Below are 11,095 nucleotides of genomic sequence, written 5' to 3' on the forward strand. Positions count from 1 at the left end.
ACCTCTGGCACCACCCCCAGGCAGCCCCATAGGGCCCCACACCACCCACCAGACTCCCTCACCTCCAACACCACCCCCCATGCAGCCCCACAGGCCCCCACGCCACCCACCAGTCCCCTTCACATCTGACAATACCCCCAGGCTGCCCCACAGGTCCCCAGAACACCCACCAGCCCCCTCACCTCTGACACCACCCCATGCAGCCCCATAGGTCCCCATGCCACCCACCAGTCCCCTTCACATCTGACACTACCCCCAGGCTGCCCCACAGGTCCCCAGAACACCCACCAGCCCCCTCACCTCTGACACCACCCCAGGCAGCCCCACAGGCCCATACACCACCCACCAGGCCCTCTCATCTTCGACACTGACCCCAGTCAGCCCCACAGGTCCTCACACCACCCATCAGCCCGCTTCACCTCCAACACCACCGCCAGGCAGACCAAGAGGTCCCCACACCACCCACCAGCACCCTTCACTTCTGACACCACCCCCAGGCAGCCCCATAGGTCCCCACGCCACCCACCAGTCCCCTTCACCTCTGACTCTACCCCCAGGCTTACCCACAGGTCCCCAGAACACCCATCAGCCCCCTTCACCTCAGACAGAACCCCCAGGTAGCCGCATGTGCCCCCAAAACACCCACCAGCCCCCCTCACCTCTAACACCACCCCCAGGCAGCCCCATAGTTCACCACCCCACCTACCAGACCCGCTCACCTCCAACACCACTCCCATGCAGCCCCACAGGTCCCCAGAACACCCACCAGCCCCTCACCTCTGACACCACCCCATGCAGCCCCACAGGCACCTACACCACCCACCAGCCCCCATCTTCGACACCGACCCCAGTCAGCCCCACAGGTCCTCACACCACCCATCAGCCCCCTTCACCTCCAACACCACCCCCAGGCAGACCAAGAGGTCCCCACACCACCTACCAGCACCCCTCACTTCTGTCACCACCCCCATGCAGCCCCACAGGTCCCCAGAACACCCATCAGCCCCCCTCACCTCAGACACCACCCCAGGCAGCCCCAGAGGTCCACACACCACCCACCAGCACCCCTCACCTCTGACACCACCCCCAGGCAGCCCCATAGGTCCCCACAACACGCACTAGCCCCCTCACCTCTGACACCACCCCATGCAGCCCCACAGGCCCCTACACCACCCACCAGCCCCCCTCATCTTCGATACCGACCCCAGTCAGCCCCACAGGTCATCACACCACCCATCAGCCCCTTTACCTCCGACACCACCCCCAGGCATCCCCACATGTATCCACAACGCACACCAGTCCCCTTCACATCTGACACTACCCCCATGCAGCCCCACAGGTTCCCAGAACACCCACCAGCCCCTCACCTCTAACACCACCCCAGGCAGCCCCATAGGCCCCCACAACACCCACCAGCCCCCATCACCTCTGACACCACCCCCAGGCAGCCCCGGAGGGCACCACACCACCCACCAGCCCCCCTCACCTCCGACACCACCCCCATGCAGCCCCACAGATCCCCAGAACACCCATCAGCCACCCTCCCCTCAGACACCACCCCCAGGCAGCCCCAGAGGTACCCACACCACCCACCAGCACCCCTCATCTCTGACACCACCCCCAGGCAGCCCCACATGTATCCACAACACACACCAGTCCCCATCACCTCCAACACCACCCCCAGGCAGTCACACATGTATCCACAACACACACCAGTCCCCATCACCTCCAACACCACCCCCAGGCAGCCCCACATGTATCCACAACACACACCAGTCCCCATCACCACCCCAGGCAGCCCCACATGTATCCACAACACACACCAGTCCCCATCACCTCCAACACCACCCCCAGGCAGCCCCACCTGTATCCACAACACACACCAGTCCCCATCACCTCCAACACCACCCCCAGGCAGCCCCACATGTATCCACAACACACACCATTCCCCATCACCTCCGACACCACCCCCAGGCATCCCCACATGTAATCAAAACACACACCAGACCCCATCACCTCCAACACCACCCCCAGGTAGCCCCACATGTATCCACAACACACACCAGTCCCATCACCTCATACGCCACCACCAGGCGGCCCCACAGATCCCCACACCACCCACCAGCCCCCTTACCTCCGACACCACCCCCAGTTATCCCCAGAGGTCCCCACACCACCCACCAGCCCCCCTTACCTCAGCACCACCCCAGACTTGCCCTGCCACATAATCCCCCTACCAGTCCAATACTGACCTACAACGTACCTCAACTCCACCGGCCTCCCGCCAACATGAGGCACACTGGCCACATACCCACCCATATACATAACAACTGGGGTCACTGATGCAGAATCCATGTCTGTAGCTCATCACAGGACTCCCTAGTACATCACAAGCAGTGGCACAGCAAAAGGACAGCAGAATGTAGCAGCAGCTACACAGTGAAAGCACCATTTACATGTGACACAGAAATCAATGGAATGCATTGTGACGCATCATTGTGCCCATGTGCCATAGCAATGGCTCAAACTGCCATAGATTAATGACCGAGGAGGACAAAGGTCCAAGTCATCACTGATAGGACAGAGGCACATGTAATGTGACTGCATAGTAGCAAGCAGCAATTAATGAATGAAGGGACTCGGGTAGGGAAGTGTAGCATTCCAAGGGCCTGCAACGAACACAAGTGGAACAGGCATGTGTTGGGGTGATGCGAAGGAAGTCTGAGAATGCGTGAGCCAAGCAGATGGATGACGCGGACAGACACCTATTAACACCTCACGTGATGATGCAGCATTCCAGTGGCAGATGTGAAGCATGACATGAGAGCACCCACTGGCTTGTAGCTGATGTGTGTAGATGGGTGGCTATGCATTGGGAGGCACCCCCCCCAACTACACAAATGATGAGTGAATGCCACACATCCACAGTTAGGCCCCCAACCCACGCGACAGTCACAGAACAAATGCATAAGAAAATAATAGTGAACCAAATGCAGCACATGAACAAAGGGACAACAACAACTGTGTGATGAACAAAGAGAAAACTGTTTCAGCAATAATTACACTATGATAAAAACTATGTGGAAGGGGGAAATGTCCATGGGTAAAAATGAACAAAACACCAAAAAACAAAACAACACAACGAAATATATACAAATGCAACACGCTCATAAGTCTCTCATGACGTCCTATAGGGCAAAGTCACATTCCTCGTTCTACACTTGGATGCGGGCCGCCTGCCAGTCCTGGATGGCTTGCAGGCTCTCCCTCAATCTTCACACCTTCTCTTCCATATCCCTGCAAGCCTCCTACAGTAGGGTAACCCGCCTCAGTATCCTTTCTTCTACCACTTCTGCCCTTGCCTTAGCAACCCGTGCCATCCTTGCCCGCTGCCCCTCCGCCATCCGCTGAATTCTCAAGTCCATATAGAGGCACACCAATTCGCGAAAGTGCCTGCATTCCTCCTGCCTGGTGACTTGATGTTGCTGCCTTGCTTGCCTCCTCGGTGTTGATGGACCCTGAGAGGATTGCCCCTAGACTCTCCTATACTGCCACTGCCTGGCAAGCGTACAATGCACACGTATCCCCGCCATCTGGATGTTGAACCAGTGGAGGTACAGTACCAGCACTGTCCTGATTTGCCAGCTGTCCCACTGATGCCTGTTCCTGAGCAGGTGCCTGGGCAGGAGCAGTGACCACAACCTCTGTACTTTCCTGGACTTCCACCTGAGGTAGGGACATGCTGACCACCAAATTGGGTCATATGGGTGGGAGTGGAGGAGAGGGGGGGTGGGATTGGAGGAGAGGGGGGGTGGGAGTGGAGGAGAGGGGGGTGGGAGTGGAGGAGAGGGGGCTGTGATGGAAACTGGCACCGAAGGCTCCCGGAGGATGACTGGGCCACAGAGAAGGCAGTGGAGGAGGAGGAAACTGAATGTGTTAGCGCACAGAGACCACCTGAGTGCAGCACACGTGCCAGCAAGGCCAGTGAGATGTACATCGATTTGTGATGCTGCGAGAGTTCGGAAATGATTAGCACTCACATCAGCACAAATAAAGTCCATCCGCCATGCAATCCCAGCCAGCATGGCGTGCGCCACCACAGGGGTGACCTCCGAAGCCCCAAGGGTGGGCACGGTCTGGGTGGAGACATCCACGACGGTGGTCATTGCTGTATCAGATGGAGCAGGGACAGGAGGTTGGGCACTGCACATCATCCTGTCCCTGGCCCGGGGGTGCAGCCTGAACACCTTCCTGGATGACCCCACCTGACACTGTGCGCTGGTCTTTACCTGCCTCCTCCTCCACCACCTCCATCTCCCTGGATGACTCCAGAGGGCCTTCCTCTATGAATGGCCCCTCCGTTACTGCACCCTGGCCCACAGCCACTGAGGAATAACCCACCCCAGCATCCTCTTGGGACATACCCCAGCAGCTCCTCCCTGTGAAACTTGCGCTCCCCCAGCCAACACACCCACAAATGATGTGGAGTCAACTCTGGCTGGCCGTGGTGTGCGCTGGCGGTTCTGTCCCTGCCTGTCTGCTCCGAAGCAATGTCTTTGTCCTCTTCACAAACTACAGCAACTGGTAAAAATTGGGACAAAAAACATTGACACCGTCATCAATGGATGTTTGGCATATGCAAAATGAACATGAGTAATCAACCAGCATGTATCAACAGAACTGACACACACACAATGCACACACACATGTATGTGCCTAGGCAAACTGAAATACAAATACTGCATGACTGAAGTGGGAAGGTAGGGTTAGGGTTAGGGTTAAGGGGGGTGGTGTGGGTGTTGGTGGGGCTGGGGGAGAACCCCCCACCCCAATATACAAAAAAACATAAAAATGTTACAAGGAGCTGGCCAGTGCCGAAATTTCAGCACTGGACAGCTCCATGTAATGTTTTAACTTAGAAAATGAAAGCATCAAAATGCTATCTTTTACATTTAAAAGTACATATCCATTTGATGGAAAAGGTTCGAAGGATATATACTTTTAATGTAAAACAGAATTTCGATGCATTTATTTTGGATGCATATTTTTTGATGCATTGGGCCTCATTACGAGGTTGGTGGTAGCCGTGCCTATATGGCAGGCACGGCTACCGCCAACCTCGCTACCGGCACCGCCACCCGCGAATGGGCACTTACCGGGCCATTACGAGTTGAATGGGCCGGTAATTGCCCATTCGCGGATGGCAGTTTTACTGGGCTCCTCATCCCCATTCCGCCCCATAGGGCAGAGTGGGGATGAGGAGCATGGATGCACCGGCACCGAAGGGCGTGGCCTAACCGCCATGTAAGAAGGACCCACTCTCCACGAGCTCCATGTGATGTGACCAGGATATGCTGTAAAGATAAGCTTTATCGTTAACTAAAACGTATGATTGATTGCCTAAACATTGAGCGGCTCTGGCTGAAATTTCGCTGTCTGGAGTGACCTACTTGGCGTGTAACATCGAAAGACGCTGTGCTGCGAAGCTGAGCGGAAAATGGCGGCGGAGGCACGGGAGAAAGAGGCGGTGCAGTGGTGACTGTTCAGGACCGCTGCGCTGGGTGCTGGCGGGTCCAGGCAAACAGAAGGGCGGATCGAGGACTTGGAGAGCGGCCAAATGTTTTACCAGCGCGGGCAGCCGCCGAGACAGGGGCTCAGGAACGGGGACGCCTGGCCGAGCTGCCACGCACCAAAGATCCAGGAGCCCCGTGAGAGGACCGCGGCTTGGTGAGGCCGCATAGATGGAGCTAGCGGAAGAATTATAGCGTTTGACCGCTGTGCGTGGATCCAGGGTCAGGGCAGGAGAGCTCAGAGGAGCGGCGCACAGATAGTGGTGGGCAGCGATCGGGCCCTGGGGAGAATCGGTAGCGGCGCCAGGGCCGAGGAACTCAAGCAACAGGAGGCCTGCGGAGGAGAGCAGGGAGCGAGCGCCACGGGAGTGACAGAGGGGACCAGGCTAAGCCACTGACACGAGGTGAGGAGCTAGCGGGGAGAGGAGACCCAGCTGGATCGGGACGCCTTTGCGCCCTAAGGGTGAAGTGGTCTCCCTCTGCTGATCTCTGTATAGCACGGGGGGATCGAAGACTTTTGCAACTGCACTGTGTGGGTGCTGGCGATTCCCGGCTGGGGCCCGCTGGCAGTGGAGCAACAAGGTACACACGCTGGGCATGCGGGACAGGTACTACAGCCTCTGAGTGGCGGAGTGTGGAAGTAGAGGGAACAAACTGGTGCAGAGGCTGGATCGCCGCCCCACGGCGCTGAACAAGCAAGGAGGCATGCCGGAGCTGGAGCCAAGTCTCTGCCACGGTTGGGATGGGTTTCCTCCCAGATAGTGGAAGCACGCATAGCGGGCACTGGGGCATTGGCAGACCAATGACACCCGGGCTGGGCAGGGTGCCCACAAGCCTGAAGAGACCACCCACCCAACGAGGTATAACATAAGGTGCAAGAAGCCCTGCAGGTCGAACTGGTCCCGCGCTAGGTGATGGTAAACATGAACTGGTGGCCAGTCTACCATGGGGAGGAATTGAAACTGACTGCCTCGCGGTCATGGCCGGTAAGTCCAGAGGCGGCCCAGCACACCGAGCACGGCTGGCTTTTGGTACACACTGCACTAGTGGAGGGACGCCTTGTAGAAAGAGTACACTTGGCCCAACTCAACAAAGAGACTTAAAATCTGCAACGAAGTTCTGCTGCACAAATACGGCTCAATCTTGTAGTGATACATAGAACGTCATCCAGTGCCTTACAGCTATAAGGGAGTCACCACATGGCGCCATACTACGGAGGCACCCAAGACAGGTGAAGGGAAACGACGCTGGCCTCCAGCTGTGCGGAGTCTGCAGGGGACGTACTGCCCCACCCAGAGGCCTACATAACTCCTTGCCCGCAATACAATGTCCACAAAGGGGGCAAAAGCTGTTAGGAAAGATTTCTTAATTGTGGGTAATTTTCCTTCCATGTGGCAACCCTTAAACTTTTTGCTGTTGTTTTCACCAGGATCTAGACTTTGCCAGAGAAGTGCAGCCTTCTGCCGCACTCCTCTGGGCTTTCGCTCCATTCTTACGGGGAAACTGACATGCCCTTAAGACAGTCAGTACCGGGAAACGTTGTTTTCCGTAGTTTCTTTATCATGTTGCAGATTTCGCGCAACATGGCACAAGAGGGCACTGTAAGCTAAGTTACTGCTCTCTTGGGTCTCCAGTCTTCTACAGGCCCTAGATACTCTCTTTGGATTGTAAATGAACGGTGCAAATGTATCACGGACGGGATTGATGGCAGCGATCGTTTCTTGTGTTTTTGAGCTCCTTTTCTCGCGCTTAGCCCAAAATGGTGGCCTGGCTCCCAAAATGGACAGACCACGAGGCTCTTTGTCCTGTCCGCTGACCGTCTTGCCCCCTTCACCTCCCCCAGGTCGAGCTGACCCGGGGCCTTCCTTATTTGGGCATGTACTTTCCCGCGAAACACAGATGCTTTCGTGAGCTTCTACAGGCTTTGTGTGTGCCTCCAGGATGGGGGCTGGGATGTCTGTTCCCAATACACATCCTGGGCGCCAGAGAGTCTAGGGTGGTGTAAATGACTGGGACCGCCGTGGTCCGTGATAAGGTCCACAGATGGTGTGAGTGTTTTATGAGCGGATCTCCCATTGGGTCCCCTCCGTTTTGGCGTGAAGGGAACCATGAATAAGAGGGGGCTGGAAGCGCCACTACCAGGTCGATCTCCTGAGTTCTCACGAACAAAGGAATACAGGAGCCAAGTATCCTGCAACCACGAGGCCTAACCGAGGAATCGCTGGTGACCCGCTGAAGGACTGCTCCTCTGCACTGCTGTCGCTTTGTGAAACCCTTTCTACCTCTGATCGAACGAGAAGGCCTGTACTGGTACTTCGACCCTTGGAATAGTGGGAACAACTATTCTCGGCATCTTCACCATCTCCTGCACGTAAGCCTTCGGAAGTGTCTCTGGGCCATCCAGCAGACTGACCAGCCTACCCAGGAGCCTTGCTCTGTAACCGCCGTCAGGTTGTGTTGTATTATGAGTCCTTGTGACTCTCACACGATTCGTACACTTGGCATTCCCAGGTCTGAAGTGAGTAGTGTACATTGGGCTGAAATACACACGGCCGCTCCGTTGCCCTGCTGTGGTAACAAACTGTGTGGGTTCACTGCGTTTGGGATGCCCTCAACTCAACTTCTGGTGCTGCGGAATCTACACGACGACGAGACGTCCCCTGCTCCTATCTGAACCTGCCAGCACTGAAACTGACGCAGAGAAGCCTGGGTCTGCTTGCATCGGGGACCGGTGATTAGCATCGCTAGGAACTGGTGGCCCTCCTGCAGGAGCCCATAGCTTTTCCCCGCTGTGTCTAACAGCACGCCTTTCCGTACTCGCGCTCTTATTCTGCCCACAGTGGAGGCTGCGCTTGAGTCGCGGAGCTCTGTTCATCTTCATTTGTTCACCGAACTAAACTGCCTGATTCCCTCGAAGAGACTCCCCTTTTTGCCCGTTGGCACCAGCGTGTGCAGGTACTTTTGAGCACAAGGCTCCACTCTTCGTAGGGCTTGGACTTCCTTTTAGTTAGGTGCCTCTGAAGGCGGACTGGGTCTAATTATTATTCGCACTGCCTGTTTACCTCCCCATCTAGTGGTCTACACATTTCATTAGACTTGTTTGTATTTGTATATATATTGTATTGGTTTGGTATGTGTTGGTTTACTGGAGTTTTATTGTGATTTCTCGCTACGGTCAATGTTACAAAGGCTTTGTAATAAATGTGTATATATTTTTAATATAACACCTGTTTGGGGTCATTTGTTGTCCTTGCTTTGTGTGCTCATTGCAGGCTTTCAGTCACCCTCACCCCTCTTGAGACCTAGTCTTGACCGCCGCGATCGCTACCCTGATTGGTCTGGCTTGTCCAGAGGTTACCCTGTTCCAAGAAACTAGGCTGGCCTTCTGAACCTCTGCCCCTCCAGGACAGAGTTCAGAAATCCGTCTTAACAAATTGGTGTACAGCGGTGGGATACGACTGAAAGACCACTATGGAAACCTTCACGACTGGAGGACCAACTAGACCTGATGCCATCCCTACGGGTGCGGAGATGGCGCTGCCCGGAACTTCTGAAGCTGCGGCTGATCCGAGAAATGCACAGATTCTAGAAGCCATCAAGATGCTCCAGACAACCTTGGAGAGCAAAATTGATGCAGTGGCCATAGACTTGGGCCTATTGAGACAAGATGTCTGCAATATCGCGGGAAGGACAGACGTCCTGGAAACCCAGGTTTGCAAAAACACAGAGGCTAAAAGCCAGCTTTTGAAAGATGTTGATGAACTGGCACAGAAAGTAAAGCTTCTAGAAGATAGGGCTGAAGAAGTGGAGGGACGGGCACGCCGAAATAACATTAGGATCTTGGGCCTGCCGGAGGGAATTGAGGGAACTGATCCCACTAACTATGTAGAGAACCTTCTGATACAAGAGATTGGAGTGCGGAAACTCTCACAAGGCTTCATCATCGAAAGAGCCCACCGATCCCTCACTAAACGACTGCCGCCAGGAGCTCCACCTAGGACGGTGATAGCTAAAGTGCTCAATTATAAAGACAGCGAAACAATTTTAGCTTTTTCGAGAACGGGAGGCCAGATTCAAAGAGACTCAGCAAAGAGTGACATATATCCCGATTACACCTTCCAAGTACAAATGAAGAGGGCACAATTTATTTACACAAAAGCAAGGTTGAAAAAGGCAGGACTACGCTATATGCTCTTATACCCAGCGAGATTAAACGTGTGGCACAATAATCGGGTGCTTCTCTTTGAGACACCTGCTGAGGCCAGAGAATGGATGGACGGAGAACAGATCCAGGACCTTGAAGCAAAAGGGCACAGCGCACGCTAAGAACCGCCCAGTGACGTCACATGCCAGGCAAGTTCAATAATCGCAGGGATCGGACCAAGCTCACACAAGCAACATACGGAACATATACCTATGCACAGCAAGATTGATCATTCACAGGAGCCATGCCGGAGATGGTCTTCTTCCAATGAGTGAGTAGACAACAGCGGACCTCTTAGACTCCGGAAGTTACTTGGGTATAGTTCACCCGCCCGTAGGGCACCAGGAGACTAGTATAAGGTCGAATGGAGGGGAAATGGGATAGTCATAACGGGGGAATCCCCGCTGGACAATGTTTGTTAAACGGGAGGGCAAATGTGAGTTGGCAAACAAGTTGGGGGAACAATAAAGACAAAGACAAGACCACCCAGAACTTCGCAGATTGTCAAATCCGGACGGGACGACACTGGATGCGCCACCCGCAAGAACACATGGGTTTCCAAACACTATGGGCCTCATTACGACCCAGGCGCTAATGGTTTTAAAGGCGCCGTAAAAGGCTGCGGCGCCGTTAACCTATTAGCGCCTAGTTACGAGGTCCCTTTGCGGGACCTGACCTTAAAGGCTGGTGTAGACCAGCCGTTAAAGTAGGGACCCGCAAAGGGACCTTGGTGCTAATTACGGTGCCGCAATTTGCGGCACCGTACTTAGCGCCTTCCCCATTCCTATTGAGCCCTATGGGGCAAAAATGGGAATGGGGAAGGGCCATGGAGGAAGGGGGAATTACCGCACCGCTAACCTTGGAATGGTGTGGTAATTCCCCCTTTCTCCATGGCGGAGTCGGTAACTTACCGGCATGGACCATGGTGCTAATAGCACCATGGTCTTCCACCAAGGTCGTAATGAGGCCCTATGGCTGACAAGATCAGAATTATGACGTGGAACATCAGAGGAATTAACAGTTTTGTTAAGCAATACCAAATCCAAGCACACATAAAGCGGAATAAGGTCAGAATCGCCCTGCTACAGGAGACCCACCTAGACGCAAGTAAGCAAGCCGCATTAGCCAGAATTTGGAGAGGTACACTGATAGGCTCCACATTTCTACATACGTCAGAGGGGTCCTGATCTGGGTAGATCCAACCATCCCTCTTAAATCTATCACCACGAAAATTGATGATGAAGGAAGAATGGCCTTGTTACACGGCACAATAGAGGGGAGGGAGGTCTGTTTAATCAACACCTACGCCCCCAATCACGAC

The sequence above is a fragment of the Ambystoma mexicanum genome, chromosome 6p, assembly GCF_040938575.1.
Source record: "Ambystoma mexicanum isolate Mex_15411 chromosome 6p, UKY_AmexF1_1, whole genome shotgun sequence".
In the NCBI taxonomy this organism is placed as follows: Eukaryota; Metazoa; Chordata; class Amphibia; order Caudata; family Ambystomatidae; genus Ambystoma; species Ambystoma mexicanum.